The sequence below is a fragment of the Aegilops tauschii genome, chromosome 1 (assembly GCF_002575655.3).
Source record: "Aegilops tauschii subsp. strangulata cultivar AL8/78 chromosome 1, Aet v6.0, whole genome shotgun sequence".
Taxonomy (NCBI): Eukaryota; Viridiplantae; Streptophyta; class Magnoliopsida; order Poales; family Poaceae; genus Aegilops; species Aegilops tauschii.
Genome location: NC_053035.3, coordinates 487,864,256 through 487,870,986, shown reverse-complemented (window position 1 = coordinate 487,870,986; position 6,731 = coordinate 487,864,256). Strand labels below are relative to the sequence as shown.

Here is a 6,731-nt window from a genome sequence, read left to right as displayed (position 1 = left end):
AGCGCCGACTCCAAGAAGCCGGCCAAGACCGCAACCACCAAAACTGCGCCCACATAACGGTGAGAAGACGGGGTGTGGCCACAGTGCGGCCCACTACCCCCGAAGCCCGAGGCAGGCATGGCCAAAGGACGCCGTACGGGTCGGCCATCTCCCGTCCGGCTCGGCACTATAGCCGTGCTGGCCTCAACGTCACCCACGACAGACGCCAGTGCGGCCCACGGGCGGCAGGCCCCTTTAGCCAGAGAGAGGCGCGAAGGCGGCCCGGCCCTCCGCCAGTCGGCCAAGGGCGTAGCCGGCCCCCAGAAGCCGGCTACCCCCTTCCTCGAAGCAGGAGCCACATTAAGGAGACAAGACGAGGCAAGGCTACAGTGAAGAGCCCTCGAGGCGGCACACTGTAGCCACGCTTACCTCGACGAAGCCCTCGTCATCAGGGGCGAGGCTACAGTAAGCAGCCGCCGACAAGACCCTAGGCGGTGGGGCCGGCCTGTCGACCAAGAGGCCGGCAGCCGGCGGGACCCACCAGTCGGCGGGCCCCAACGGCCGGCGGAGAAGCCGGCGAGCGTAGACACTGACGGCTAGGACCAGTGCCCAGCCGGATTACCATTGTACCCCCGGGGGGTAGGCCTATATAAACCCCCCGGGCACCCATGCAAAGGGTGGGCGGTTTAGCATTATACACACACCATAGAGAGAGGGAAGTAAGAACTAGCCTTGTTCTTCTTCTCCCTTGAACCCTACAGCTCTAGGAGCATTTGTAGCTACTCTTTCCGATCTAGTGATCATGCGGAGACCCCGCAGAGCAGGACTAGGGGTGTTATCTCCTCGGAGAGCCCCGAACCTGGGTAAGATTCGCCGGAGTGCATGTCTTCGCCTTATCCCGTTTCCAGGCACCGGCGACGTCTTACTGGCACCCACTATGATAAGCCACCCATTGCCATATGTCGCACCTACCACCCGACAATGATGTTCTCTTTTTGGGTATGGAAGGCTTAGGTGTTTTTTAGGCTGTTGTTTCTTTGTTGGGGTAGATTTTTCAGAAATTGTTTGGTGGTGGTGGCCCTGTTGTATGTAGACCGACTATCGTGGCTTACTGGCTTGCGTTCCAGTTGCCACCGCTCAACAAGGAGAAGAAGGGTAGTCCACCACGTACACGTAAATGCCTCATGCATAGCTCTTTCAATGCATTGCTGCTCTCATCGCATTTTATATCATTCTCTATGCTCACAGTATGCAGGAGATTCTTCCTATCATCACGGGGCTTGAGAGAGAGGAAGGGATACATGTCGGCCTCTATGCGCATTCGCACAAGGGTTGCTGGTTAGAATTAGTGTATATGGGAGTCCATTCATCTGATTTTCAACAAAAATAATTATGAGATACTCTGAGTAATGAGGCTTAAATTCAATCTTTGATTTCCCTATTTCAACTGTAAAATGTTTATATTAACTATTAGAAGTGGGTGCTGTTTATTTCATGCTTTATTTACCGTGTTCTATCCAGCTCTTTTTTTGAGTTGGAGAAGTGAAAGGAACTAAAGAAGAAAATGGTAATTCTTGGGTCAATCTGCTATGCTTTTGTATTTGAGAGCGGCTGATAGAATCTTAGGTAGGATATAGCTACTGATTGGATGCATAAGAGAACTGTCATACTCGGTACTACATACTTTCTCCAGTTTGAACAAGTTATCTGAACAATACAATAGCTGAATGATTTGCTTGTATGTTTCCCTTCAAGTTAGAGAGGAAGATTTTGATGTGAATTTCTGGATAAAATCCCTGATTTCTCTTACTTGGATTCAGATCACCATATGCTGAATCGGATTTCTTTAACAAGGTACTTAATGGGACACCTCGTTATTTTAGATCCTTGAACACTTGTATGTGGGTGTGCATACTTTTCAGGTTACAACTACCAGTATTTGTTTATTTCTCTGACTTAATTTGTTTGTGTCATTAGAGAGTGAAATATTCTTTACTTCCCATTGTTATGTTGTGTTTTATTCTCCTAACTGATATACCATGTCTGGCTATGTACTAAGAGGTAGAACAATTTTATCTAGAGGAGTTGTGCATTCGCAAGTTCTATTTTTCTTTACTCATGTCCCTGGATTTATATGTCAGTATGTAACAAAAGATGTAAATGAGTGGCGAAGCCATAATATTTTGGGGTTGACGAAGCACTTTTAAATTGCTTCCCCACAAACGGATCGAAGGTCCAAAGCCACGGGTCCTTCCCTTTGTGAATTTGTTATGCTTTTGGGTGTAGCCATACTATTTCGGGTGCGGGCATGTAACAAATTCAGTAAGATTGATTTATGTGTACATAGGTTCTGCTATAGTTTTGTAAGATCAATATATTTTCTCACAAAGAAAATTCCGGGTTTGAAAAAAGGCAAGTGGAAAATTGTCACCACTTCAGCAACTGCAGCGTATGTTTTCTCAGAAAGAAACTTTAAGGAGGAGGATGTAGGAACTATTTGAACCTGCTTGTACGATAATGGATTTTCTTGCCATTTTGATCCTGCTACCTGAACTGTATCTCACTGCTGGCCAGATTGATCATTGCGGATGAGATGGACTACTTAATAACACGAGACCGGGCTGTGCTACATGACGTTTTCATGCTTACCAACCACCAGTTCTCAAGATGCATACTAATAGGTTCGTTTTCTGCGATACTCACACCTACAATGTACACTTTTAACTCTCTGAAAAGAAAAGGAAAACAATCTTACTCGGCATTTTGTACTGTTTTACTAATTGATAGCCCATTATGTTTTTCAGGAATTGCAAATGCCATAGACCCAACAGATCGCTTTCTACCAAAGCTTCAATCATTAAATTGTAAGCATTCTTGCTATATTTGCTGTAGTGAAAATTGAAGGCGTCTCTAGAACAGGAAAATGAGTCTGCCTTTTGTTCCCGACACTCCTTCATATCTTGTGTTCTGCATTCTTGTGTCTCACTATGGGAGCAATATTTAGTCAATCTAGCAATTAGTGAACATAGCATTGCGTGCATTTTTATGTAAACCCAATTTCACAAAGATTTTGTTCTGTTCCATTGTTAGCGCTACCCATGTTATAGAGATGATCGGAAAGTTAGCTATCATGGTAGTATCTGTGCTCTTTTGTTCTGTTTTTCTTTGGTCAGAGGTGATTTGGTGCGCCTCATGATCTCTTTGTTCTGCCCAAAAAGCAGTATTTCTGATGGCTTGGACAGTTTCTGTCAATAATTTTGTGCATCTATGGTTGCAGGAGGATGAATTTTATGTTCCCATGAAATTAACCTTTTCCTTCTTTGTTAGTTATCATCTTCCATGAATATATGTTCCATCTATCTGTTCTGCTAGCTGAAATTGATCATGTCGGAAAACTGCCTTTACTGCATCACAAGTTCTATCATTCTGATATATTGTTGAAATATTTCATCGGCTTGCTTCAAATCCTATTGATCCACCCCGAAACGCATGCCCTAAAGCTACTCTCTCGGAACCATTTTTATCATAATCTACAGCTATCATGCTTCAAATTAACTACGTTTATCATAATTTGTTCATGCCTGACAGGTTTTCTTTCTTCGCAGCTGGTCTGATAAGTGAAACTACAACAGTACTTTATTATTTACAGGTAACTGATAATATGTACATTCTAATTTTCTTCTATACTCCAGTGCCCCTTACACTTTCTCTTCCGTCATTCCAGAATAATATCATATAAACTATTTTCGTGTGACTGTTATGTGCCAGGATGAGTCCAATTATCCTTAATCAGGCAGTACTTCTTGTGAGAAAGTATACATTTTGTTTCGGACAACACCAAGCTATGGCTTAGAGTATCTACATCACTAGATGCTAACCAAACACTGCAGGTAGGCGAAATTACCTAGCACCAATGCTAGGTGATGTGTGGGTAGGTGCTAAGAAAAAAAAACCTTGCCACCCAATCGTAAGCTAAATACATTACTTGTGGTTACGTATAACATTTTTACTTTATCTGAAAAAAATGAGAAGTACTCCCCCAAGTCTCCTCGCCGACGTCCAACGGGTGCCATGCAACCAATAGCACTGCCGTCATGACAACACCCACCTCCATGCTAATCGAGCATTTCGACCTTCCTGAAATGGACAAGGTCATTCGGGCATCTGCTTTTGATGTGCCATTTTCTCTCTTTTGATAAGAATTTAAGTGTAACCAACATGATTAATTTTGTGTTCTATGCTACCAGTTGTCCGGGCATCCACTTTTGATGTACTATTTTTTCTCTTTTTGTAAGATCAATTCTGTGTTATAGAAACTATGCTACCAACTGTTCATGGTTGTGCACTGAACATTACTGAATCTGATATAATTAGCAGTCCAATTGTCATTTTAGTATCATATCTGAATTACTGTCACTGACTATAATCAATCAGCCGTACTAAAGTATGCTAATGTTCATGTACATGTAAGGAGCAGCAGAAGCAATGAAAAGGGCGCCGACAAGTTGGCAACGCCCAAACTTCCTTTCAGGAGGCGCGCCATGGGCGCGCCCCAACTACTAGTATATATATAGTCTTACCGTGTACTGGCTGCTTGAACTTGACCAACCATGTCAACTCAGCATCTTGAACTTACATTGATACAACAATAATTTGATGCTTTGCAATATCTACGGTTCCTATGATTTATCTGTTTTTCCGTCCATATAATTTGCGGCAACAGAAAGATGTTTCTAACTTTTTAACTTGTTGCTACATTGTGAAGAGCGTTATTTGTATCTAAAAATTGTCATCATGCTTCCTGCATTTCTCATATATGTTGCTTAATGATGCATGTCCACACCTTTCAGATTTTTTTTGTTTCAAATGGGTACAGTCTGGTTGCAAATTTAGTTGTTGACTTGTTCTGTCCTACATTTCTCATATATGTTCCAAAGGATGCATGTCATTCCCTTCCCCATTTTCGAATGACACATTTAGGCTGCCGAATTAGCTAGCTTTAAAATTCTTCTGATATTGCATATGGATTAGCTGTTCTCTACTACTTTTGCACTCCTATTCTCACACTAACTACATCCCATGGTTATATTAGCGTCATGGATTTAAAATTAATATGGTTTGGTTGTATTGAAATCTCACGTTTACACAAATTTTGATTGATGGAATTGGTTTACAAACCAAACCATTAATATGTTTACCATACTCTTGGTGACAAGCTAGTAATTTTGCATGTTCAAATTTTTGTATTAACATGTGTCGCATATGCATTGTGATAGCATTATGATTTTTTTGTAACTAGTTGTGCTTCCCTTGTTTATCATATATGCTTCTACTTTATATACGTTTTGTTTCACACAAATCATGCTTAGTTTGTCTGTTACTTATGCTTTTGCTGTACACAGTGACATGCATGATTTCTTCGTTTATTTGGATTGCTTCTGTACTTCCCACGTATTATTTTACATAGAAAATCACGTACTTATTATGACCATTTAAACATGCTAGGCTCATATATTATAATACATATATGTCTCTATTCTTGGTTCTTTGCTTCTATAGTACTGGCCTCCAATCTTTTTTTTTAATGTTTCCATTTGTTTTTGCCGTTGTAATGTTAACGTTTTCTACTTCATCAGTATTGTATCGTACATGTAGTACCAAGTTTTTGTTCCTACCTTTGATACTTGTGCATCATGTTTAACCCATGTATGCTTCAGACATTTGTGTGCTGCCTTCAGGGCCGTGAGGCGCGGAGGAGACAAGTCTATATGGAGCCGACCGGTGCATGCACTAAGAAGAGCAGCGACACCTGGATCTACCACACAATGCAGACGACCTTCGCTATATGAAGGGAAGCAAGTCTATGAACTTTATGAAACATACGATATGAACTTAGGAAGCATTGTATTTTTGATGCATTGTATTATCGGCAACTTGAAGGAAGAAATAATTTGTAGTACATCCAAAACATGTTGTATGAATGGATGAAGTGCGAAAACTAACTTATACTATTTGGTTATATGGAAATTACTTTTGTGATGAAAACACTATTTTAGTGCATGGAAGTAAAGTTTTAGTGATGAAACTATTTTGGATCAGCCTTCAATAGGTTCCCATCTGGGAAATACTTTGCTCTCAGAACTTTTGCACAAAGTGTTTCTAGATTAGTGATCATTCTCCAACTCTGTTTAGCTAACATAGCTAGATTAAAGGCATGTAGGTCTCTAAATCCCATACCACCTTTATCTTTTGGGAAACACATTCTCCACCATGCTAACCAATGCATCTTCTTCTCTTCCTCCGTGTCATCCCACCAAAAGCCTGACATTGCATCCGAGATTTCTTTACATACTTTTTTGGGGATATTAAAAACTGCCATAGCAAAAACAGGAATAGACTGAATTACAACTTCAAGTAATATTTCTTTGTCCCCCTAAGGACAAGAGTTTCTCCTTCCACCCCTTCAGTCTATTGACGATCATTTCCACAAGATGGGTGAAACTATCACTTCCCAAATATTTGTCTGAAATTGCCTCTGTCATAATATTTAATTCTGCACACATCTCAGCTTTCACATCAATATCAACACTAGGACTGAAAAGAATATTGCTTTTCCTTCACTCACCAGCTGCCCCGAGCTACAATATTCATCCAACACTTGCCTCGGTGAGGTTGCATTATTCATATCAGCTTTCATAATGATCAAAGAATCATGAACAAATAATAAATGTGATATTGATGGTGCATTCCTG

The 6,731-nt window shown here is 41.2% G+C and overlaps 1 long non-coding RNA gene across 1 annotated transcript; it reads left to right on the top strand.

Annotated features, from left to right (window-relative positions):
- Positions 1-1,647: 1,647 nt before the first annotated feature.
- On the top strand, positions 1,648-3,814 carry LOC109751628 (uncharacterized). Its single transcript, XR_006669068.2, has 4 exons — positions 1,648-1,833; positions 2,554-2,660; positions 2,784-2,843; positions 3,568-3,814. It is a non-coding gene; the product is annotated as an uncharacterized lncRNA (long non-coding RNA).
- Positions 3,815-6,731: the final 2,917 nt, after the last annotated feature.